Here is a 27,836-nt window from a genome sequence, read left to right on the forward strand (position 1 = left end):
GAGTCCGAGGCCTTAGGCGACCGCCTAATTTGCCTAATTAGAGAGCCGCCTCTGGGTATATGAAAAGTGAAATAAATGATCAACACATAATAAAATGTATAAAATGAAATTAAAATAAAATACAATACAAATTTAAAAAAAAAAAAGTAAAATGTGTGTTACAACCTCTGGCAGGCGTTTAACATCCTACATTTAAAATCAAAATGTGTACATCAAAGATGTGAATCTAGTAGTAAAGAGTTAATTTAAAATAATTTAAATAGAAAAAATAGAAGAAATGAAAAAAAAATGGAAAAAAAGTGCCAAAAAGTAAGCTATTTAGATGAGTGTGTGTTGCACCCTCTGGTGGGTGCTGACCAGTGTGTGAAATATTTGCTCTCCTAGATTAGGCCTGGTGTGGTGATGATGATCAGCAAAAAAATTTCCAGAGTGATATTAAATTCTTATTCGCAATACATTATAACATAAATACAGTGACATGTGCTTGAAAAGTGTCCAGTGCTTGCTGAAAATTGATTGCTTAAAAAGTGAAATCTTAAAGACTTCTTCATTAGGTGACGGCCAGTGATTGGTGCTCCTTATCCGCACTCACCGAATGGCCTCACCCCCCTAGGGGTACTGCGCGGTCACAGTATCTGCCACTGTGTATCAATTCCTGGGAAAGAGAAGAGATGCCCATAGTGTGAATCCGTATTAAAATATATTTATTTATTAAGAATAAGAAAAGTACTCACATTTGGTATAAGTAAAATAATTATGTAAACAATAGAAAGAAAAGGGATGCCGTCAAGAGTCCTATTCTCGGCAGATCGGTAGTGACGCAAAGACATTAGTAACTCCGCCCTACGCGTTTCGTCATACAGACCTACGCATTTAGTCATACTGACGTTAACTGGACCGTCCATCTTGCTACACTTCCTGTCTTAATATAGTATGCGGTGTGTCCAATGCGCCTGTGCTAAACAAATAGCGCCGCCATTTTTTGGTAGGATGATGGGGACTGAAGCCCAATTGGCCTAAATATATGATGTTTTTCGAAATGATGTTTGTGCATAAACAATATTGTTTATATAAGACGCCAATTGGATTGGAAGAAGGGATTCTTTTATTACCAGAACTCCTATAATAGTATTTTTGTGTATGGGCCAAGAACCTGTGGCCAATCATAGGCTTGTATATCTTAGTCCCGATCCATGTCATTGTAATATATTAGATAGAGGTCACCTCATACTATACACGCCAAATTTGTTGGCCTAGTTATAAAAAAATATCCTAACAGAAAATGCTTGCTACTAGGATAAACACACCTATAGATTAATATTAAAATAGACATAGGAATAAGCATGCGTAATAAAATAAGCAACTTGAATGCAATAAAAAATAAAAAATATTGGTGACATTAAAATTAAAATTAAAACTGACCCACTATAAATTAATTAAAATAAATTATAAATGGAAATAAAATGAATTGCAGCATGAAATGTGTCAAATAAGACTAGTAGATAAAATATGTTGGTGAGACTATTATGAAATGGGCGAATATTATAGGGATATTGTAAAAAGGAAAAAAAAAACAAATATAAAATAAAAAGAAAAAAGTGATAATTAATCTGTAGGTCCTAAGTGGCCTGTAAATTCAAAAAGGATATTCGGATTACTTTTAGGATCTGGATTCTTTATTAAGCATATATCAGATCTTATGTGTGTGAGGGTCGAATGTAATATATTCTAAAATCCATTTGTCTAAAATAAAAGTTAAAAAATAGAACGTCGGTCTGTACCAGCACAAAGAGAAAGGAAGAGGAAAGAGAGAAATGGTTTAACCTCATATCTTAACCCATATACATCAATTAGAAATGTAACTAATTTTACTAATTTTAAAGGATGCCTCAAATTTTGCAGGCAAATTATTTTCATCTAGAAAAAAAACCTGACGGGATTATTATGGGGATTTTATTTGTTTTGACCTATGTGTGGAATGTGGTCTCAATGCATATGCTAGATCCCCTTTACAGGGTCAGATGTAGTATATGCTTAAACCCCCCTTTTTGGTATATTGATCTTTGTAGCATATTTTCAAATTAATATAGCCCCAGGTTGAATTTCACATCTAATGATGAAATGTGATAAAACGGGTTAGTCCGTACTGGTGTGGCTCAAAAAATTGGTAAGGAAGCAGTTTAGACCAACATCTATACTCATTCCTGCTGGTTGAAGAGAGTCCGGTTGGAATATCCATTTGGTCTCATTTTGTGAGATCTTAAAGGGGTTGTAAAGGTTCACGTTATTTCACCTTAATGCATCCTATGCATTAAGGTGAAAAAACATCCGACAATACTGGCCCCCCCAGCCCCCCCATTTTACTTACCTGAACCCCTAAACCTGCTGCGCTTGCCCCCGATTTCCTCTTCGCCGCTCAGCCTGGCCGTTGATTGGCTAGAGTGGATGGATTGAAAGCAGCGCAGCCATTGGCTCACGCTGCTGTCAATCACATCCAATGATGCGGCGTGCCGGGGGGGTGGGGCAGAGTGATACAGTCGACGGCTATAGCCGCCGAGGGACCCCAGAAGGTCAGGTTCGGGGCCACTCTGTGCAAAACGAGCTGCACAGTGGAGGTAAGTATGACATGTTTGTTATTTTTAACTTCTCATAATCACTTTTTGGGTTTCCTTTTAATTTTTTGTATGTACTCTGTGTTTTCAACAACTTCTCCATTTCTGTTTCATAATCCTGAGTGCGTCATAACTACCTTCTGGCATAAAGGAGAATACTACATCCAAACAAAAGGAGTTGCTATGGGGACCACATTCCACACATAGGTCAAAACAAAGAAATGCCCATAATAATCCCGTCAGGTTGTTTTCTAGATGAAAATAATTTGCCTACAAAATTTGAGGCATCCTTTAGAGTAAAATTAGTAACATCTCTAATTGATGTATATGGGTTAGGATATGAGGTTAAACCATTTCTCTCTTTCCTCTTCCTTTCTCTTTGTGCTGGTACAGACCGATGTTCTATTTTTAACTTTTATTTTAGACAAATGAATTTTAGACTTCAAATAGGATTTTAGAATATATTACATATTGCATATTATATGTTACATATTACATTATATCACATATTATATATTACATTCGACCCTCACACACATAAGATCTGATATATGCTTAATAAAGAATCCAGATCCTAAAAGTAATCCGAATATCCTTTTGAATTTACAGGCCAATTAGGACCTACAGATTAATTATCACTTTTTTCTTTTTTATTTTATATTTGTTTTTTATTTTCCTTTTTACAATATCCCTATAAAACTCACCCATTTCATAGTCCCACCAACATATTTTATCTACTAGTCTTATTTGACACATTTCATGTTGCAATTCATTTTATTTCCATTTATAATTTATTTTATTTTATTTAATTTATAGTGGGTCAGTTTTAATTTTAATTTTAATGTCACCAATATTTTTTATTGCATTCAAATTGCTTATTTTATTGCGCACACTTATTCCTATGTCTATTTTAGTATTAATCTATAGGTGTGTTTATCCTATTAGCAAGCATTTTCTGTTAGGATATTTTTTGTAACTATGCCAACAATACGGCGTGTATAGTATGCGGTGACCTCTATCTAATATATTACAATGACATGGATCAGGACTAAGATATACAAGCCTATGATTGGCTACAGGTTCTTGGGCCACACACAAAAATACTATTATAGGAGTTCTAATAATAAACTAATCCCTTCTTCCAATCCGATTGGCGTCTAATATAAACAATATTGTTTATGCACAAACATCATTTCGAAAAACATCAAATATTTAGGCCAATTGGAAACCATGCAGGCTTCAGTCCCCATCATCCTACCAAAAATGGCGGCGCTATTTCGTGCAGGCGCATTGGACACACCGCATACTATATTAAGACAGGAAGTGTAGCAAGATGGATGCTCCAGTTGACGTCTTTATGACGAAACGTGTAGGGCGGGGTTACGGATGTCTTTGCGTCACTTCCGGTCTGCCGAGAATAGGACTCTGACAGCATCCCTTTTTTTTCTATGTTTACATGCTTATTTTACATATACCAAATGTGAGTACTTTTCTTATTCCTAATAAATAAATATATTTTAATACGGATTCACACTATGGGCATCCCTTCTCTTTCATACATGGAAAACGAATAATAACATCGCCAAACACCATAAACACGGTCCAGGGGCTCCAGAAATTGATACACAGTGGCAGATACTGAGAACGCGCAGTAGTACCCCTGAGGGGGGGGGGGGTGAGGCCATTCGGTGAGTGCGGATAAGGAGCACCAATCACTGGCCGTCACCTAATGAAGAAGTCTTTAAGATTTCACTTTTTAAGCAATCAATTTTCAGCAAGCACTGGACACTTTTCAAGCACAAGTCACTGTATTTATGTTATAATGTATTGCAAATAAGAATTTAATATCACTCTGGAAATTTTTTTTCTGATCATCATCACCACACCAGGCCTAATCTAGGAGGGCAAATATTTCACACACTGGTCAGCACCCGCCAGAGGGTGCAACACACACTCATCTAAATAGCATTTTTTTTTTCATTTCTTCTATTTTCTCTATTTAAATTAATTTAATTCACTCTTTACTACTAGATTCACATCTTTGATGTACACATTTTGATTTTAAATGTAGGATGTTAAACGCCTGCCAGAGGTTGTAACACACATTTGACATTTTTTTTTATTTAACTTTTTATTTTATTTTAATTTCATTTTATACATTTATTGATCATTTATTTCACTTTTCATATACCTGTTTGTGACACATTATCTGCACACTCCATCTCCTTTTTGTGTAACATGGATGCTGACTCCATGCAGAGGGTATAGCACTCCAACATATTTCACCATTCCTCCACTCCTTTACATATGTCAAGAAAACTGAATCAGCCCTATAACCCCTAGGGTTTTTATTACCTCTAGCACAAAAATTGCCATTAGTCTAAGTATTGACTTTCACTGTAAGAAATGTTTTTTTTTAATATCCCCTTGGCGGGGTTTTTTCCCCTACACTGTCCTATACCTGTAATACATGCTCTGGCACACTGAAAAGGGTGCAAAGATAGCAGAACAACACAAATAGGGGAAACTGTATATTGCCTAATTAGAACAGCGCCACACCTACATCCTCTTTTCACCAACTGGCTGCATTTGATGTGACACAGGCTGCATTTGAAGGGACACAGGCTGCATGTAAGGATGGACTCCGCTTGGGGCACCTGATGGCATCTGGTGGCAAGTGACGTGGCTAGTGACACGCTCAGGGCTCCCACTGATTTGGCATTATGGTGAGTTGAATGGTTTAATTTTATATTACAATGTAATAATAGAAATAATGCGCTTCAATCATCCTGACACCACAACAACCATGGTGCCGTGATGATTGAAGTGCTAACACCAGGTGTTTGGAGTATCTTTATCTGCTGATTGTTAAACTTTCTAGAATACACATATTTCTATTGTTGTGTAGGATCTGGGCCTGCTGTCCCTCCATCCCTCTCTCCCTCTCCCTCCATCCCTCGTTCATCTCAGACGCTAACCACACCACCTTAGAGCCACGCCCACTATTTCGCTGAAACCACGCCCATTTTCACCAAGTGGGAGGGGTCAAAAAAGGAAGGGCGGGGTCTGGCGCCCCCCCAGCCTAAAACTTCACCAGCCACCACTGCCTCAACTTGAATTGACTGGAACTGGGATAATACATTTGTTTAAAACGCTTATCCTTCCTAAACTGCTATAACTCTCCTGTACCATTTCTATTCCAATTCCGTGCTTCTTTATTTCTAAAATACACACATTGATCCTAAATTTTGTTCGGAAAGGGAAAAAAATGAGATGTGCCACCTCTATACCCAGTAAGCACAACGAATCAGGCAGTCTGTCACTCCTCAATATACAGTGCCTTGAAAAATTATTCATACCCCCTGAAATTTTCCACATTTTGTCATGTTAAAACCAAAAAACGTAAATGTCTTTTATTGGGATTTTATGTGATAGACTGGGCATCACTAATCGGGGGCCCGCGGTCCACGTCTGGCCCAAGCTACTGCTTTATCTGGACCACCGCGATCGTGCCATTTCGCTGCCGGTTTTGTCCCTAGCCTCTGCCGGTGTCATTGGCAGAGCGGGCGGCGGGACAATTCTGGACTGGGGGCGGGACCAGCAATGCATGGAGAGAGGCAGCTGCCAAACACCTGAATTAACTTTTCACGTTAACCAGGAGGTGATTGGCTGCTAGGAGGCGGTCCTAGCAGCCAATCACCAGCTTGCTAATATGACAAGTTAGCAAAAGGAAGGTCCTAGTATTAAAGTACCTAATATACAGGATGACTCTGTAGGTACTTGTGGTCACTTGTGCCAACGTCCCCAATACTGAGTTAGGGGCATCAAGAAACTAAAAGGAACTTTTGGGACTTTTAAGGCACAACTGTAATGGACTACAGAAGGTATATAAAAAAGTTAAATTTTATTAATAGCATACAAAAAGCACGAGGAATAGACAAAACATTGTTAAAAATACATCGAATCTAGGCATATAACACATCTAATAACACCATTGAGGATCCTATCCAGCAGTTATCTATGTATTTCTATATGTTCGTATACGATTCATTCATAATCCAAATAAAGAAAAAGAGTAAACTTCCCCTAGAGGGTTGAGATTAGGGGAGCACTGCAGGTCTCGTATTCCAGAGTGGTGTATTCTCCAATTGCTCTACATGTTTCACGTTGACAAGGAACGCTTCTTCAGCAGCTAGAGGTTCTATTAAAATTACGTACAGACAAAGAAAAAAGGAAAAACATATGTCAAAATCACAGTATTTGTAAGCTATTCTCAACTGAGTATATTATGAAAGCATATATAAGTAACAGCTTGGATAGAAAAAGGCGCCCTCCAGTGGCGAGGCAAGGCAGAGGTCCTATAAGAGATTCAAGTCTCAGATGGAAGGGCAGCACAAACCAATGGTCTAGGACAACCCATACAAGGGGGAGCCCGTAAAACCATTGAAAAACATAAAAAACAGTGAGATATAAAAATTGAGTGGAGGATAATGATGATACATGATCTGAAAGTTTAAACACTCAAACGCACGACTGGGGGAAACAGAGAGGGAGAGGGAAAAAAGGGGGTCAAACAAGCAGAGAGGTAAAAGGAAAAAAGAAAAAAGAAAAATTGATGGTGGGAGGGGAGGGGAAAGGAAAAAAAAGGGGGGGGAGGGGGGAGAGTAAGGGGAGAAGCAGGGAAAGGGTAAAGGGAGAAAGAAAAGGAAGGAGGGGGGAGGGGGGGAGAAAGGGGGGGAGGGAGAGGAGGGAGGGAAGGGGGATGGGAAAAGGAAAAAGAAAGAAAGGGGGGAGGGAGAGGAGGGAGGGAAGGGGATAGGGAAAGGGGGGGGAGGGGGGAGAAAGGAGGGGAGGGGGGGGAAACATGGGGGAAAGAAAGGGGAAAAGGGGAAGGGGAGGGAAAGGGAAAAGGAAAGGGGAAAGGAAAAGGGGGAAGGGGAGGGGGAAAGAGGGGGACGGGGGAGAGAACATGGACTGGGTTAGCATAATATGTAAATAAAATATTGCTTACCAAATAAATGTACAAAAGAAAAATTGTTCACACAGGTGGACTTGGTCAGTGGGTCGCTAAAAGCGATAAAGATAAAAAGTGTATCTGGCAAAGTTCAGGCGGGCAGCAAACAGACACCAGGGTCTCCCAGATGTATGTCACATCAAGTAGTTGTAGATAAGGAGAGAGCTTATGTAAGCTACAATTCTGATGTAAGAAACAAATACAAATGGGGATCAGATATAGATATAAGCATTGGGGTCAGTAATGGTATATATATAGTATATCCTGCCAAGGAAGGCAGCCATAGACAGACTTACCCCACAATAGAAGACAGGAGGAGGATCTGGGAGTGCGCCGCTCTGATGGGTTGCTGCCTGTTGTATGCCTCAGCAGCGAACAACAAAGCAGCCCCATATATGGGGATGTCCAGGACGGAAGCAGCCGGTCTAATCAGCACGGCGTCTTCCGGCCCCAGAGCGGGCAGCTGCGCGTGCGTCGAGCGACGTCATGGACCGGACCAACGGCGCAAGCGCGGCAAGGATCGTTCCGCGCATGCGCCGAACTACGGCCTGGAAGGACGAGGCCTGGGCAATGTGCAGACTGCAGAGTCGGAGGAGAAGGGGACCCAAAAAGGGGTTCCCGAACCCCCGACTATCGCCGCACATCCGGTCAGAGAGTCGGACCGGATGTGCGGCGCTATGCAATGGGTACCACTGGAAGTGATGGCCAGCCTGATACCAAATGAGACGAAAAATGCTAAGGGCGCTGCGCCATGCGTCACCACAGGGGGGAGGTATAATCAAAAGATGAACAAACATTTACAATATTATACATACAGTAATCTGAGCATGGTTATAAATAAAACAGTCAAATAATATGTGGCAGACAGGTATGCTGCCAAGAGACTAGTGAAGTGTATCAAGTAAAAAATAAATAAATAGTGAAAACTGAAAATAAATTATTATATATGTAGGAATGATAAAATTTCAAACGTGTGGGAAAAATATTCTTGGTGTATATGCGAAAAAATGCCCACAAATATATAAAGTGCAGCGTGTATTATCACCTTACTAGATTAGAGGTGATCAAAACAAAACGATATAAATTGGTGTAAAGAAAGTGGTATGAATTTCCAAAAAACCTTCAAAAAAATCCTTGAATAAAAAATGGTGTAAATATGTGCATAAAAAAGCGCTAAAACATATAAATAAGAACCATATAGTCATAGATGCGCATAAAAGTGTTTAAAATAAATCATTAAATCATCAGTCCAAAAAAAATATGTCCCAAAAGGAAAAAAAAAGAGAAAGAAAGTCCATAGAACGTTCTTCCTAAAGTGCAATGGTAAGTCTCTTCAAACAACTAGCAGTACTCTTGGTGTTGTGAACTCTTCCAACCTTCCAAAGGACCCCCCTATGTGCCCTCACTCACCGGAAGAATTCACCCCTGCAGGGGTATCAAGCCTATCAGCCGTATCCTGCAGCAATGGTCCCTGGTGACAATCCTCCGTTCGGATCTCCACTCCTGGTATCCCGATCACTTCCAGTCAGTCCCCGCAGACACATCCATATGAAACAAGAATGAGCCCCATCGCTTTATTATAAAATAGTAAAAAGGAAGCAAACAGTGTTCCGCTGACTGATTGGCAGTCAAACAAAGTGTAGTGAAAGCAGCGCGGTGCGGCATGCGTTCCACCGCTCGCTGCACACCCGGAAGTAAAACTGAAAGACAAGACGTATGCGTATCACATGGCCACGCCTTACGCGTTTCGTCATCAAGACGTCATCTGAGGCGCGGCCATCTTGGTACTCCATACGTCTTATATGTACGATGGAGGCGCCCGGAGGCCAATCATGGTGGAAATCCCGCCCCTCAGCCTAAGTAGAATAATGTAGGCACAAGGGATATGTCCCAAGCGCCATCTAATGGGCCGGAAAGAATACAACATGTTCGGCGCCTCCATCATAAAAACAGAACGAGGAGAAAGAAGGGAAGTGAGGGAATAATAAAAACATATTGGCACTCATAAAGCACTGGTACATCGGTAAGCAATAAAAAGTACCTATCAAAAAGGGGATAATTTAAACATAAAAATTTAAAAAATAGTAAAAAATTGTGATTCACATATATGTGGGTTGCTCAGAAATGGATCCACTAAAACATAATTCAAATGTACACACAGGTGTAGAACATAGTAGGGGGGTGATATACATATCTTTCCCAAAAATTGGGACTCTATTACCCCATATGAATCAATATACCCATTGACTATCAATGGGTAAAAGTAGACCCTATGCAAACCACATATACAAAACCATGTAAACTACCCTATATATCCTCATATTAATTACAATCAGTGTGCACCTTAGTTCTGAAAAAAACTTATGATGTAAAAAATGGACATCCATAAATAAGTGATGCAATATAAAAATGTAAAATATGATATAGACTATAAAACAGGTGTGTGGAAGAAGAATACAAAGAATGAAAAAGTGGTGACCATCATTGTGGTACATGAGGGTGTAAGGCCTCTGAGATTCTCATGCAATTAAAAATTAGATAGAAAACAGTTCAGGTCTATTTCCACATTAAGTCCCCTAGGAACCGGGGGGCGTGTCCGGACGAGCTAGGAGAAGGACGTGTGGAAGCTGAGCTCCGCTCTACATACTCCCATCCAACGCCATCCTAGCCCATCCTCAATCCGTGGAGCACCTTTCCACACTCAGAAGCGCTTAGCTTACCTCCGCTGTGGCTGGCAGGGGAAATTGGCCGCCGGTGCTGCGTTCAATCTGGCCCCGGGCCTCCATCCGGACTTGGGCCCTGTGTGCCCGCCGCCATCTTGAGGCCTGCGGGGAGCTCCGTGTACGCCGCCCATCAGGCCTACAGTCAAGCGGACAAGAGGAGCCTGTGCCTGGTTACCCGATCGTGCCGCCGTCGGCGGTCGGGAGAGCCTTGGATGCCTGAGGGGAGCTGCCTGGTGATCTCCTTCTTTGCCTCGGACTGCTCCCCGCCGGACGCCATCTTGCGGCCTACAGGAACGGCCTCTCCTACAAACGGGCGCAGTGAGTACAGAGGCATCTGCCTTCCCATCCCTCTGTAGAGCCCCATTGGCCCGAATCGGCACGCTCCCACTCCGCCAGGACCCCAGTTTTGGTGCCCCGCGGCGCTGTATTAGGCCCACAGCGAACGGTGCTTACTCGGCCGGCCGCGAATTTCAGGAAAGTCCGCGGCTTCGGCCTACCTATGGAAGACGGCGGCCATCTTGGTACTCCAAACCATCTCCCCTGCTAACCTTACCCAGCTAATAACATAATTGCTGAACTCTCCTGCACTCCATCAACTGACCCCTTCATACAGTGACAGACAGCATACTTTATTTCCGCAAACAAAGTCCTCTTTCCGGCCTACCTCTGGAGGCTGGCGGCCATCTTGGTGCTCCAAGTACTCCTAAACCAATTCCTTACTACTATATCTTACACATAGCTTCTGCTCCCATAAACTTCCATCGGTACAACTATCATTGCTTTTCCAAGTGAATGTTGAAGCACTTCTAACACTGCTTGCATACTATGATGGAAACATGTCTCTAAACAGATGTGAGTAGGGGGCATCCCCCACGGCGATCGACCGTATAGTTCCAGTAATGCCCGCCAAAACACCCAAACCACGGTCTGCCAAGGGTAAACGTTCAGGTAAAAGATCTCTGCCCGCTCCAGTCTCCACTGGCTCTATTCAACAGTACTTGGCTAACGCAAGAGACGATCAGGTCCGAACTTCACGGACCAGCGTCTCTCCATCATCTCACGCTGCATCTGTGCGAGACAGCTCCCCGACCTCCTCATACTGCTCAGACCTCATGGATGATCCAGGATCCCCTGCGGGTTCCGAAATGAACACGCTAATGAGCGGCCTCAAAAAAGAACTTGCGGGAATGTTTCACAGTCTGGAGAAATCCATAAAAAAAGGAGATATCTGCTGTCAGATCTGATATGACACATATTCTGACCAGAGTTGAGGAAACGGAACAGCGACAAGACACACATGATTTAGCTATTAAAGAACTACAGGACACTGTTACCCAGCTGGCCTCTGCCCACCGTGCCTCCCTGTATAAACTCGAAGACCTCGAGAACCGTAACCGTAGAAATAACATTCGTGTCAGAGGTCTGCCAGAAGCAACGGGTGATAATGACCTAGAACCATCTATAAGAGGCATCTTTAATACCATCTTAGGCAATTCAGCCACTGCACCGCTACGCTTTGACCGAGTACACCGTGCCCTAAGACCCCGTAATGCTAAGTCAGATCAGCCCAGAGACGTTATTTGTCGCTTGCATTATTTTGAAGACAAAAATGCTATTATGATGAAGATGCGGGGCTTGCCTAACGTAGACTTTGACGGAGCAGTCATCACCATATTTCCAGACCTTTCTAAGGAAACCTTAGACCGCCGCAGAGCTCTGAAACCGCTCCTTGACCACATGCGTTCAGACGGGATCACCTACAGATGGGGATTCCCAGCCTGCCTAATTGCCACAAAAAATGGTCGGTCACACACGCTGAGATTTCCAGAGGAACTCCCAACCTTCCTGCAAGATCTTAATCTTCCATCCATGGAACTCCCAGGCTGGCAAGACCCAGTCCCTAAATTTCTGAGCCTACCGGACCCACCCTGGAGAAAGACCCCCTCAAAGAAAAGGCGTACCTCTCTTCCAGGCTCAGCACAAAAGCACGGTTGAAATATGTAACTTCTTACACATACTAATTTTCTTATCATGGATAATCTTTTACCTACAGGTTGTCAATACTAAGTCAGGTTCCGGCCGCAGTTGGTGTTTTTTTTTTTTTTTTTTTTTTTTTTTTGTCAGTGTGCCTGACTAAATATGGCCGAAACCGTCATACAGTGGTAATGACCAACGTGCTTTGTTACTTTTTACTCTTGGGTACGTAATTTAAGTACCGAATTAGTTTGCACTTTATTGCCTAGGGGTTTTGTTTTGATCAAACTGATCCTGGTTACAAATTGGTAATATTTACATTCCTAAATGGAACTAATTACTTACTTATAGTTATAAGTTATTTGTTTTCTCATAGGTCGCGCGCTGTGGGGACACACTTCCTCTGCTTACCCCCCTCCATTACAGCGCAACCCTGACACCCCCTTTCCTTCTGGGGTTGGCGAGAACGATTGGCCTTATATTTGCCTTATCCAGTTCTCATCTAAGGATTGGGTCGGCCTCTAGTTCTCTCTCTCCCCAATGGGAACACTGCAGTTTTCTGCGTGATAAATATGTGTTTCCCACAAGTTGTTTAACTTATATATGTGATTCTCACATGTGTTCTTCTTGTTTTTCTTTTCTCTCTCTTTCTTTCCAAAAAAACCCTCTCCTTTTTCCCTTTCCACTCCCTCCCTCTGGCTGGTATGCATGGAAATATAGGCTGAAGGTACGTACTATGCTTTAACAATGGCTACATTAAAGGTTATATCGTATAATGTTAGGGGTCTTAATGTTGCTGCTAAAAGACACCAATTAGTACGTGAACTTAAAAAAACCACATGTTCAATTGCTTTTCTCCAAGAGACGCATTTAACTCACACAACACCCGTTAAGCTAACCTCATCCCACTTTCCACAGTGGTATTATAGTTTATCAGACACTAATAAAGCTAAAGGAGTGGCCATTGGATTCTGCAGAAATGTATCCTTTAGGTTATCTGACATGTTGGCAGATGACCATGGTCGCTTCCTTTTCTTAAAGGGCTTCATAGGTAACACTCAATGTACTCTTGCAAACGTGTACTGTCCTAATCAAAATCAGTCAACTTTCCTCTCACAAACACTAACTAAACTTTCAAACTTCGCCAAAGGCCTTACTATCCTAGCGGGCGACATTAACATGCCATTGGATCCAACAATTGACACATCCCAAGGCCGCTCTAATATTTCCTTTAAACAACTGAAACTTGTTAAAAAAAAGCTCCTGGATCTTCAATTGATGGATGTCTGGCGCCTTCTCCACCCTAAGGAGAAGGATTATTCACACTTTTCCACAACACATCAATCCTATTCCAGAATAGATAATATATTCCTAGATCATTTTCATCTTCCCCTCCTGCAATCTGCTCACATTGGCACCGCATCTATATCAGACCACGCACCTGTATCACTGACGTTGACCGTGCCTTCCTTACCACGACGCATTAACAATTGGAAACTCAATGATTGCCTTCTCTCTGATGAAGCCGAAGTTTCCATGTTAGCCTCTCATCTCTCACAATATTTTAAAGAAAATAAACCCTCTGACACCTCTCCCTCTGTTGTATGGGAAGCCCATAAGGCTACTATTAGGGGTCGTCTTATCGAGCTCGGGGCTAGGAAAAAGAGGGAGCATGGTCAACAGATTGATCAGGTTCTACAGCAAATAGCAGCTCTAGACAAACAACACAAACTCTCCATGCATAAAGAGCACCTTCAATCCCTCACACTCAAACGTGAAGAACTAAAATCCCTTCTCAATTTAGATACTAAAAGAAAATTCCAACGTCTATCACAGAAATTTTATGAATGGGGTAACAAACCAAGCAAGCTGCTAGCCAGGTCTTTAAAGACTAAACAATCACAGTCCTTTATTCCCAAAATCAAACTTCCAACAGGGAATTTAGCCCATGCAACCCCAGATATTGCTAAGGCCTTTAGAGAGTATTACGAAGGCCTATATAATGTTAAAAATGACCTGTCTTCTTTACCACAAAAAGAAAGAAGAAGCCGCCTGCTTTCCTACTTGAGAGCAGCTAACCTACCCAAATTGCCCATATCTGCCCTCAAAGAAATGGAAGAGGATTTCTCGGTAGAGGAGTTCCTGGTAGCATTGAAATCATCCCCATCCGGCAAAGCTCCTGGACCGGATGGGTTCACCATTCTATATTATAAAACATTCAGCGATATCCTACTCCCTCGTCTCACCGCTTATGCAAACTCTATATCTCACTCTTCAGGTCTACGCCCAGAATCTCTATCAACTCACATCACTGTCATCCCTAAACCCGATAAGGACCCCACTCTATGTAACAGTTTTAGGCCAATATCACTAATTAACGTTGACATCAAACTTTTTGCTAAAGTAATCGCAAACCGGCTGCTCCCTCTTCTGCCCAGCTGGATATCAGCAGACCAATCAGGATTCATACCCAATAGAGAAGCAAAAGACAACTCACTTCGTGCAATATCCCTAATCCAATACGTTAGGAGATGCGCCCAGCCCACCCTACTCCTCTCCACTGATGCTGAAAAAGCTTTTGATAGGGTGGACTGGGAATATCTTAAGATGACCTTACGCCACTTTGGGCTGGGACCTAGGATGTTCCACCGAATTTCATCCCTTTATTCAAACCCCTCAGCACAAATTAGAATTAATGGGACGTTGAGTGACCCCTTTGTCTTACATAATGGAACCAGACAAGGCTGCCCTCTCTCCCCTCTCCTCTTTGCTATCACCTTAGAACCCTTCCTAGCTACAATTAGGCATAATGATAATATTAAAGGCATACAAATAGGCAAAAGATCCCATAAATACGCGGCATATGCGGATGATGTACTATTTTTTATCCAGCAACCACGTATCTCAATTCCCAACTTAATGTCTGAATTCTCTACCTTTCAATCCATTTCTAACTTCAAAATAAATTTATCCAAATCTGAAATTTTAAACATCAATATCTCCAAGTCCGAAGCTCTCTCCCTTAAGCCCTTATTTCCCTTTAAATGGGTATTAAAAAGCATGAAATACCTAGGTATATATCTGACTCCCAATCTCCATTCTTTATTTCGACACAATTATATTCCCTTGCTAAATAGGATCAGGGAGGATCTACGAAAATGGTCCAATTTATCACACACATGGTTGGGGAAAGTGAACATAATCAAAATGAACATACTACCCCGCATCCTTTTTTTCTTTCAAATGCTTCCAATGGGAGTACCAGTGGGGTTCTTCACTATATTACAAACTCTGATTTCCAGATATATCTGGAAGGGCGGTCACTCCAGGATATCGAGAGAGCTACTATTTCGCGCCAAATGCTCAGGCGGTCTGGCACTTCCTAATTTTAAGGCATACTATCAAGCAGTTATCTTGTCCAGGCTGGCTGATTGGAAATACGCTTTTAGATCGAAACTATGGGTACAAATTGAATACTTTTTAAGTGGTGTGGATCTCTCGGTAGCCCCCTGGATACCCCGCTCTTGTAGGAACCTAGCTCGATCTACCTCGACTCTCACTATATCCTCCCTAGATATTTGGGACGCCCTACATAAAAAATTCTCATGGAAGTATGATTCTCCTCTACTACCTCTCCTCAATCATAAATATTTCTTACCAGGTTTATTAGATCCAGGCTTTAAATCATGGGGAACGGAAGAACCTCTTCTATTACACCATGTCCTCCGTGACAATATACTCAAACCATTAAACATGATACTTACTCCTAAACCCACCACATTTCTAGATAAATGGAGATATCACCAATTACAACATTTCTTAAGATCCTTTCCCAATCCGCTTAGAGGTCTGAGTGAATTAAATACCATAGAAGAAATATTCTATCCAAAAGATCCCCCTTCACATGGAATTTCTTTATTTTACAAAGCTCTCATTACACTTCAAAACCCTAACTTCCCACCATTCTTGGCCAAATGGGAGCATGACTTAGATTCTTCCCTTACAGATAATCAAAAGGAAAAGATCCTCCAATTAGTCCACACTTCCTCATTGGCCTCAAAAATGTCAGAGGTCAACTATAAATTGCTTACTAGATGGCACTATACCCCAGTCAGATTACAACAAATGTTCCCCGCCAGTTCCCCATTATGCTGGAGGAACTGTGGGAACAAAGCCACTCACGCACACATCTGGTGGTCTTGCCCACTCATTCGACCTTATTGGGACACTATCCGCAATCTAATATTACAGATCTCAGATGTCAATATACCCAACGACCCATGGACTATTCTTTTTCATTCCACAAAAACTCCCATAAGAACATATAAACGTTCAATTATTCCACATTTACTAAACACGGCCAAAGCTTTAATTCCTACTTTATGGGGTCAACCAACAATCCCTTCTATAAGAGATTGGTTACAAATGGTCGATAAGGTACATCTTATGGAGAGCATCACCCACGACATTAGAGGTACCTCTAAGAAACATTCTCTAACCTGGGATTCTTGGAAAAAATTTCAATCTACATCTGCCTATAAGGAACTTATAACGCAAACCTCTTAAACCTCTAGTCTAAGCTTAGCCAACTACACCTTAACATATCATTCCCTTTTGGTGCGTAGACATGCATGCCAGCAACAACCCCCCCCCATACCCCCCCTCCTACCTTCTGTTCTTTTACCTTTCTTATTCTCCTACTCTCTTCTCTTTCATATAATTTCTCTTGTTTTATTTTTTTTCTGTTATTATTTATCTCTCAGTTTCTATATACCAAAGTAAGGGTTTTTTCCTATGTACACTTATCTTGGTTTATTTCAGGTGCTCACAAAGTATTAACCCTATGCTATATCAACACTATGTTAAGCTTCTGAACCAATTATTGGAGGGTTAACCTATAAATACTCATTGAAATCTGTGAGTGCTGAAACTCTTGCTGCTGTATTTTCAAGAATGCAATCATTCTGAGATATATGTATATTTTTGTTATATTTCACTTTAATAAAAATATATTAAAAAAAAAAAAAAAAAAAAAAAAAAGTCCCCTAGGAACCAGACAATCTAGACGATGTATCCATCTGGTTTCATTTTGGGAGATTAGTTTTTTCTTATTGCCCCCCCTCCATTGTTCCTTGATCGTGTCAATGCCATAGAATATCAAACCAGATGGATCCTGCGGTGATATTCATCAAAATGTCTAGAAAGATTGTGTTTAGGGAACCCCTTTCTAATATTATTAATATGTTCCCTAATACGTACACGTAGGGGTCTTGTGGTCCTACCCACATATTGCAGTCGGCACGGACACTCAATTATGTATGTCACATGAGTGGTATCGCAAGTGACTAGCTCCCTAATATCATACTCTTTACCACTCCTTGACTTAAAAGAGGTCCTCTTCTTAGGTTGCCTCTTGCTGACCCTACAGGCCAGGCATTTCTGGCACCTGTAGAAACCTTTCATGTCGGCAAACAGTTTCACACTCCTAGGAGGATCAATAACATTATGAACCAGATGGTTTCTGAGGGTTGGTGCTTTCCTATAAATAAACCAAGGTTTCTTTGTGCGAATTTTCCCTAAAGTCCTGTCTGATTTTAAAATTGGCCAATATTTCCTTACTATATATTCAATGGACCTATATTGGTTGTTAAAACCTGTTACGAAAGCATTATGAACCAGATGGTTTCTGAGGGTTGGTGCTTTCCTATAAATAAACCGAGGTTTCTTTGTGCGAATTTTCCCTAAAGTCCTGTCTGATTTTAAAATTGGCCAATATTTCCTTACTATATATTCAATGGACCTATATTGGTTGTTAAAACCTGTTACGAAAGCTATATCTTCTGGGGAATTTTTTCTATTGCACTGTTCCTTTCCTAACAAGGAATCCCGATCCAGCTCTTGTATCTCATCCTTCAATTTGACTAAGGGATCAAATTTGTAACCTTTGTCTACAAACTTCTTAATCAAGGCATCAGCTTGATCTCGATAGTCCTCAATGCTCCGGCAATTCCTCCGTATTCTTAAAAGTTGCCCCTTGGGAATGTTCTCTTTCCATTTCGGATGATGGCAACTAGAGGTGGGTATATACCCATTGCGGTCCATTACCTTAAAAAATGTTTTTGTAGACAATTCGCCACCCTGTTTAAAAATCTGTAAATCCAAATAATCTATCACGTCATAATTGGATTTGCCGGTAAAGGAGATACCATAATCATTCTGATTGAGTTCATCCAGGAAATCCTGAAACGACTCAGGACTTCCCTCCCACACAATGATTACATCGATGGTAAAACTTTATTTCAGGCCTAATTCCCCAGAAGATATAGCTTTCGTAACAGGTTTTAACAACCAATATAGGTCCATTGAATATATAGTAAAGAAATATTGGCCAATTTTAAAATCAGACAGGACTTTAGGGAAAATTCTCACAAAGAAACCTCAGTTTATTTATAGGAAAGCACCAACCCTCAGAAACCATCTGGTTCATAATGTTATTGATCCTCCTAGGAGTGTGAAACTGTTTGCCGACATGAAAGGTTTCTACAGGTGCCAGAAATGCCTGGCCTGTAGGGTCAGCAAGAGGCAACCTAAGAAGAGGACCTCTTTTAAGTCAAGGAGTGGCAAAGAGAATGATATTAGGGAGCTAGTCACTTGCGATACCACTCATGTGACATACATCATTGAGTGTCCGTGCCGACTGCAATATGTGGGCAGGACCACAAGACCCCTACGTGTACTTATTAGGGAACATATTAATAATATTAGAAAGGGGTTCCCTAAACACAATCTTTCTAGACATTTTGATGAATATCACCGCAGGGATCCATCTGGTTTGATATTCTATGGCATTGACACGATCAAGGAACAATGGAGGGGGGGCAATAAGAAAAAACTAATCTCCCAAAATGAAACCAGATGGATACATCGTCTAGATTGTCTGGTTCCTAGGGGACTTAATGTGGAAATAGACCTGAACTGTTTTCTATCTAATTTTTAATTGCATGAGAATCTCAGAGGCCTTACACCCTCATGTACCACAATGATGGTCACCACTTTTTCATTCTTTGTATTCTTCTTCCACACACCTGTTTTATAGTCTATATCATATTTTACATTTTTATATTGCATCACTTATTTATGGATGTCCATTTTTTACATCATAAGTTTTTTTTCAGAACTAAGGTGCACACTGATTGTAATTAATATGAGGATATATAGGGTAGTTTACATGGTTTTGTATATGTGGTTTGCATAGGGTCTACTTTTACCCATTGATAGTCAATGGGTATATTGATTCATATGGGGTAATAGAGTCCCAATTTTTGGGAAAGATATGTATATCACCCCCCTACTATGTTCTACACCTGTGTGTACATTTTAATTATGTTTAAGTGGATCCATTTCTGAGCAACCCACATATATGTGAATCACAATTTTTTACTATTTTTTAAATTTTTATGTTTAAATTATCCCCTTTTTGATAGGTACTTTTTATTGCTTACCGATGTACCAGTGCTTTATGAGTGCCAATATGTTTTTATTATTCCCTCACTTCCCTTCTTTCTCCTCGTTCTGTTTTTATGATGGAGGCGCCGAACATGTTGTATTCTTTACGGCCCATTAGATGGCGCTTGGGACATATCCCTTGTGCCTACATTATTCTACTTAGGCTGAGGGGCGGGATTTCCACCATGATTGGCCTCCGGGCGCCTCCATCGTACATATAAGACGTATGGAGTACCAAGATGGCCGCGCCTCAGATGACGTCTTGATGACGAAACGCGTAAGGCGTGGCCATGTGATACGCATACGTCTTGTCTTTCAGTTTTACTCCCGGGTGTGCAGCGAGCGGTGGAACGCACGCTGCACCGCGCTGCTTTCACTACACTTTGTTTGACTGCCAATCAGTCAGCGGAACACTGTTTGCTTCCTTTTTACTATTTTATAATAAAGCAAAGTTTTTTACAGATTTACGCGATGGGGCTCATTCTTGTTTCATATGGATGTGTCTGCGGGGACTGACTGGAAGTGATCGGGATACCAGGAGTGGAGATCCGAACGGAGGATTGTCACCAGGGACCATTGCTGCAGGATACGGCTGATAGGCTTGATACCCCTGCAGGGGTGAATTCTTCCGGTGAGTGAGGGCACATAGGGGGGTCCTTTGGAAGGTTGGAAGAGTTCACAACACCAAGAGTACTGCTAGTTGTTTGAAGAGACTTACCATTGCACTTTAGGAAGAACGTTCTATGGACTTTCTTTCTCTTTTTTTCCTTTTGGGACATATTTTTTTTGGACTGATGATTTAATGATTTATTTTAAACACTTTTATGCGCATCTATGATTATATGGTTCTTATTTATATGTTTTAGCACTTTTTTATGCACATATTTACACCATTTTTTATTCAAGGATTTTTTTGAAGGTTTTTTGGAAATTCATACCACTTTCTTTACACCAATTTATATCGTTTTGTTTTGATCACCTCTAATCTAGTAAGGTGATAATACACGCTGCACTTTATATATTTGTGGGCATTTTTTCGCATTTACACCAAGAATATTTTTCCCACACGTTTGAAATTTTATCATTCCTACATATATAATAATTTATTTTCAGTTTTCACTATTTATTTATTTTTGACTTGATACACTTCACTAGTTTCTGCACATTAGACGAGGTTTAGTGGAACAGCGCCAATCACCCCGAATTGGGACTCTATACTACTTAGAATTTCACTTAGGTGTTATTCTGTGCTGGGGGGGCTGCAGTTCCTTTATTACCTAAGCGCGGAGCTATTTGTTTCTTATAGGTATGCTGCCAAGGTAAACAATAGCAATACAGTAAGAGAAGGGAGGAATGGGGGGACACTTAAAGTACAGGCACATTGATCTTGAATAAAGGGCACCAAAAAACGTTCTAATGCTCTACTGTTGGTTGACAGACATTCTATTGGACATGTGAATGTTTTCAGCTTGCAAACGGCGAAAGACAGACTTTGATCCAGTGGAGGGGGTGATGAGGGGTTATTGAGGGGGGTTTTTTTAACAGGTTCAAAGAAACGGTTTATATGAGAGAGACTCGTTCAGGCCAGGTGCCTTAATGGCATTTAAACGTTCTATCCAAAGGGATTCTTTTTGTAAAATGAGCCTGTCCCATTCACCCCCTCTGGGATTTTTGGGGATGACGGCCAGAACAGTAAAAGAAACACTCGATGTGTCAAACCGGTGGTAAAGATCAAGGTGTCTGCTCACAGGTGTGAGCATCTTCCCATTCCCGGAATAATAAACATGATCGTTAATTCTTTGTCTGAGTTGTCTGGCCGTCTTCCCCACATAGAAGACCCCACAGGTGCAGGTTATCAAGTAGACCACCCCCTGTGTCTGACATGTTGCTAGAAATTTTGGATGGAAGGTTTCGCAGTTTTGAAGGAAAATTGGACTTTCAGGAGATATCCAAGGACAAAAAGAGCAGTTGCCGCAAGGCAAGGTGCCCCTTGGTTCTGAAGGAGAGGCTGGGTTGAAAGTTTTGTATTGGCTTGATACAAGACGGTCCTTAAGTGACACCGTACGTCTATAAACTATCCCTGGATGTGAGTTAACATATTTTTTCAGGATAGGATCCTCTGTTAAAAAGTGCCAGTGCTTTCTAAGAATACTGTGAATGTCTTGGTAATGGGCAGAAAATCGGGTAATCGGTTTAACAGTGGAGTCATGTGATCGGGCTTTCTTGGTATAGAGTAACTCATTCCGTGGTCTATTTTTTGCTTTGTTAAAGGCTTTACGTAAAAGTGATCGGCTGTAACCTCTGGCTAGCAGGCGGGATCTAAGCAGATTCGCCTGGTGTTGGAAATCCGTCATATGAGTGCAGTTACGCCAGAGGCGGATGTATTGCGCATACGGTATACTTTTTATAAGGGTAGGTGGATGTGCACTTGTGGCGTGAAGCAGTGTATTTCCTGCTGTTGATTTCCGGTATAGGTTGGTCGACAAAGTATTGTTGACGTCTTTGTATATCTCGAGATCTAGAAAGCTAATACTTTTGATATCACATTGATGAGTAAATTTCAAGTTAAAATGGTTTACACTTAGTATTTGCATAAATTGTTGTAGGGTGTTTTGGGTACCCGTCCAAATCATAAAAATGTCATCTATGTAACGTTTCCAGATCAAAATATGATCTAGATATTCCGACAGTTGATCTCGAGAAAACAAGTGACGTTCCCACCCCCCCAGGTACAGATTGGCATAGCCAGGGGCACAAGAGGTGCCCCTGGCTACGCCCTGCACCTGGAGGTAGTGGGAACCCATAAATTCAAAGGTGTTATGAGTCAAGATGAAATAAAGTAGCCTCAGGATAAATTCGTTATAATTCCACTGGTGGTGATCCTCCTCATATAGAAAGGTGCGGACCATCCCGACCCCCTGCTCGTGAGGGATGCTGGAGTAAAGGGCCTCCACATCCAAGGTCACGAGCAGGGAGTCGGGAGGGACCGGCAACCCCTCGATCTGTTTTAAAAGGTCTAAAGTATCCTTGGGACATGGGGCATGAGTATAGCATTTACAAGTTTACTAGCGTGGTCTGTTAGACTTCCGATACCTGAAATTATCGGTCTCCCAGGGGGCGACAGGGTCCTTATTCACTTTGAGCAGTGCATAGAACGTCGCCACCCTGGGAGACCGAACATTCAGGTATTCATAAACATCCTTGGTGATAAGTCCCTTCAGAAAGGCATCTCCAATGATGTCCAGGAATTGATTTTTGTAAGATACTGTGGAAGATGAAGGAATTTTTTTGTACCAGTCTTTATTGGATAGGATTTTCATGCACATGGCTTCATAAAAAGATCTTGTTAGAAGGACTATATTGCCGCCTTTATCGGCGGGCTTTACAATAACATCCGGGTGGTTGTATATTTTGGAGATAGCCTGGCGCTGTGTCGAAGTCAGGTTATTTTGTCTGGGTGGTATGTCCATATGTTTAATGTCACTCACAACGTTCTGTAAGAATGTCCAGATCTGAGGATTTTGGGAGAGATCGGGAAATTGCCGGGATTTAGGCTTAAATCGATTATTTATGGGTGTGGACAGAGTTACAGATGCTGGTGTGGGAGTATCATTATGCGACATGGTGTCATTTTCCTCTAAGAGGAGTATTAGATCACGGAGTGCTCTGAACTCGTCCATTTTAAAATGTTTTATGCTCTGCAAAAATTCCCGTTCCTCTTTCATTCTTAATCGATCTGGATCAAAAAGAAACTTGTATGTGAGGTTGCGAGTGAACATATAAATGTCCTTAATTGTCTCGTATTTATCAATTTTTTGTGTAGGACAGAAACTCAATCCCAGTTTGAGTACATTGAGATCTTGGTCAGAAAAATAATAAGGGGTAAGATTGATGACATCAAGTTCTAAGTGTGAGGGGGTGCTAACCCGGGTATTGGAAAATTTAGGGTCGGTGTGACATTGGGTATGACATGGGAATCAAGTGTGCTTTGTTTTTTACACATTTGTGATTGGGTGAGAGAAAATGAATTGACTGGGTTAAGGGGATTAGAAAGATTGGATGAAGCTGTCATATTGGCAAGCGTGTTATTGAGGGAACTGGTACTTGGAATGTTACCTCCTGCATTAGATTGGGGTGTCGTGAGTGCGTAGTTGCTGCGACCTTGTGATTTTAACATTTGTAGTGCCTTCTGTGCATTAGGGCCTATGTAGTTGAGTTGTGAGTTATTACCACCACCTTTAGCCGGAGGAGCCCCTTGTGAACCTTCCATACGTTTGATGTCCTGTTTATCTACTTTCTTTTTAGGATAGGGTGTAAAGTGCCCACCACCATATTGTCTCTTACGTGCACCAGTATCGTTAGTTGTGGCCTTCAAATCTCTTCCCGTGAGAGGCTGTGAGGAAAAAATGGATAGAGAGGAATCAGAGTCAATTTCAGTGTCATCATCTGTAAACATCGTGTCATTGTCTGGAGATCGTTTTTTTGGGGTTACTTTCTTAAATCTGCGAGAGTGCCAATGATAGGCATACCCTTCCACAAAGGCGGATTTATCTTTCATGATTTTGTTCTGTTTTTTAAAAATGATATCCTTGTTGATTTTGGTGATGTAATCCTTGACATCTTGCCATTTCTGATTGAACTGTGCATGATTTTTAAGGTTATCATTTTTAGTTTGGAATGTAATTATCGCTTCATCGAGGTGACCAAGTTCAACTTGGTAGTGTGATATCAGGAGTTTAATAAGGTCAATGCTGCATTGGGTGAGAATTTTCTCCCACGCAGTCTTGAACTCGATGCCAACATGTTGAAAAGATGGGAATACTTGAACCCTTAGACCCACAGGGCTCAGGTTCTCACGTATATACTGTTGGAGAAAATCCATGTGCCAATGCAGGTTGGAGTTTTTCTTCAGTAATTTTTTCATTTTGGTAATGTAGTGATTAAGCCCGATTTCTTGACCCGTATCCATTGAACAACTTGCTTGAACATCATTGTGCGCCGATAGTCGGGGGTTCGGGAACCCCTTTTTGGGTCCCCTTCTCCTCCGACTCTGCAGTCTGCACATTGCCCAGGCCTCGTCCTTCCGGGCCGTAGTTCGGCGCATGCGCGGAACGATCCTTGCCGCGCTTGCGCCGTTGGTCCGGTCTATGACGTCGCTCGACGCACGCGCAGCTGCCCGCTCTGGGGCCAGAAGACGCAGTGCTGATTAGACCGGCTGCTTCTGTCCTGGACATCCCCATATATGGGGCTGCTTTGTTGTTCGCTGCTGAGGCATACAACAGGCAGCAACCCATCAGAGCGGCGCACTCCCAGATCCTCCTCCTGTCTTCTATTGTGGGGTAAGTCTGTCTATGGCTGCCTTCCTTGGCAGGATATACTATATATATACCATTACTGACCCCAATGCTTATATCTATATCTGATCCCCATTTGTATTTGTATTTGTTTCTTACATCAGAATTGTAGCTTACATAAGCTCTCTCCTTATCACACCATCCCCACCGTGAAACATGGTGGTGGCAGCATAGGCGTGCGCACAGGGTGTGCCAGGTGTGCCTGGGCACACCCTAATCGCCTTGTGTGGTGCATATTCCCCCCTGTTTAGACCACTGATATTTCATCCCCCAAAAAAATGTTACAAAATAAAATAATTTATTTAAAAATAAAATAAAACCAATGACACTGTCCACTGCCCTACTGACACCATCAGTACATATACACATGCATATGTATTTGAGCTTTGGGGTGCACACCCTAATGCAAGAGGCTGTGCACACCTATGGGTGGCAGCATCATGTTGTGAGCATGCTTTTCTTCATCAGGGACAGAGAAGCTGGTTTTATAATTCTTGTTTGTAAAATAAATGATGTAACTGTAGTGTGTGCTAGTTGGTAGTGTAGGTGTGTGGTGCTAGGTGTTAGTGTAAGCAAATTTTTTTAGCTCAGGGCTAAGCCTGAACTGTGAATCTGGGTCAGGGTTCAGTGACTCAGGGAGGCTGGGTGACTCATCCTAGTGTAGCACCCTTCTAGGTAGGTGCTAGAGAGTGTATATAAATTTTTGTTTTTCGGTTTAACCACTTCACGCAAAACGCTGTACCCGTACGTCATTACTTTGACGCTAAATACCGTTGTTATGGCAGCGGTTAGCTGCCATAAACCCGGTATTTTCCTTTAAGATAAAAGTGGATTCACAGCGAGATCACTTTTATCGGTTGCGGGAGAGGTGCCCACCCCCCTCCCGCCACGCCTCGGTCGTATCCGTCGCTTACCAGACACGCCGGTAGTGGCGGAAATGATCGCGTCCTTTCCTGTGGATGCCGGGCTGCCGAATGAGAGGAAGAAGATGGACCCGCTGGGCTCCATGGCATGGGAGGGCAGAAGCAACGTCAAACGTCACTTCCACCCATAGCTCTTAAAAGGAGAATTTTTTCTTTTTTTTAATTATTTTTTTTATTGCATTTTAGTGTAAATATGAAATCTCAGGTCTTTTTGACCCTGGATCTCATATTTAAGAGGTCCTGTCATGTTTTTTTTCTATTACAAGGGATGTTTACATTCCTTGTAATAGGAATAAAAGCGACCCAACATTTTTTTTTTAAATAATAAGTGTAAAATAAATAAATAAATAAAAGTAAAATAAGTAATAATAAAAAAAAAATTCAATTAAATTAAAAAAAAGTTTAAAGCTTCCCGTCCCAACGAGCTCGCGCACAGAAGCAAAAGCATATGAAAACGGTGTTCAAACCACACATGTGAGGTATCGCCGCTATCATTAGAGCGAGAGCAATAATTCTAGCCCTCCTCTTTAACTCAAAACTGGTAACCTATAGACATTTTTAAACATCACCTATGGAGATTGTTAAGAGTAAAAGTTTGTCGCCATTCCACGAGCGGGTGCAATTTTGAAGCGTGACATGTTGGGTATCAATTTCCTCAGCGTAACATTATCTTTCACAATATAAAAAAAAAAATTGGTCTAACTTTGCCGATGTCTTATTTTTTAATTTAAAAAAAAATGTATTTTTTTTTTAAAAAGTGCGCTTGTCAGACTGCTGCGAAAATACGGTGTGACAGAAAGTATTGCAGCAACTGCCATTTTATTCTCTAGGGTGTTAGAAAAAAATATATACAAATGTATACAAAAATATACGTTTGGGGGTTCTGAGTAATTTTCTAGCAAAAGAAAAATGATTTTAACTTGTAAACAAGTGTCAAAAAGAGGCTCGGCCCTTAAGTGGTTAAAGAGGAACTGCAGTCTGCTCACATAATTTGTAATAAAAACATCTTTGCCATTCTGAAGCTTCCCTCCAACCACTTTGCATATTATTTTGTATATACTGTGATTCTGTACTTGCCAAATATTCTGCAGAAATCTCCCTCCACTAAGTCTGACAGCAACCAGCAATCACTGTGGGCAGCTGAAGCTGCTTCCTGTTCACTTGCTGGATTGATATTGGTTGGAGACCTTAACTCGGTAGGCGACCCAACTCTAGATTCATCTATAATAAATCCAAACATAGGCCCTGTACCCTCAATGAGTTTTAGCATAAACAAATCCTGTTTGATGTTTGGAGGTATCAGCATAGTACTGAACGAGATTACACATTGCCTCCAAACATCAGAGTTGGGTGAGTTTGGTTGAGACAAGTAATGGCTTACCGCAGGTATTCATATAGAGACTTCTTAACTGATAGATGGAAACTCGCACACCTCACAGCTTCCACAATCTAAACCACATCCTGGTCAGACCACGTCCCTATCAAGCTCACTTTCTGTGTCTCAGCTAAACCTGCCTCACTTTGGAGGCTTAACATGCACCTCCTGTCACAACCAGAAATCCAACAATCTATTGCAGATGCACATGATTTATTCTTTTCCACCAAAAATACTGATTCAGTTGATTGTTTTGTATTGTGGAACACTCATAAGGTGTTCATGAGAGGTGTCTTCATCCAACTCAGCTATTGTGCAAAAAAGCAGTGTGCACAATGCCTTGACCAAATTATGT

At 41.4% G+C, this 27,836-nt stretch overlaps 1 long non-coding RNA gene across 1 annotated transcript in view; it reads left to right on the forward strand.

The window, feature by feature from the left end:
* Positions 1-5,121: 5,121 nt before the first annotated feature.
* LOC141130139 (uncharacterized) overlaps positions 5,122-27,836 on the forward strand; it is a 51,944-nt gene continuing 29,229 nt past the window's right edge. Inside the window, exon 1 of the long non-coding RNA XR_012242006.1 lies at positions 5,122-5,338. This is a non-coding gene — a long non-coding RNA (uncharacterized lncRNA). The remainder of the gene's footprint in view (positions 5,339-27,836) is intronic.

The sequence above is a fragment of the Aquarana catesbeiana genome, linkage group LG02 (genome assembly GCF_042186555.1).
Source record: "Aquarana catesbeiana isolate 2022-GZ linkage group LG02, ASM4218655v1, whole genome shotgun sequence".
Classification (NCBI taxonomy): Eukaryota; Metazoa; Chordata; class Amphibia; order Anura; family Ranidae; genus Aquarana; species Aquarana catesbeiana.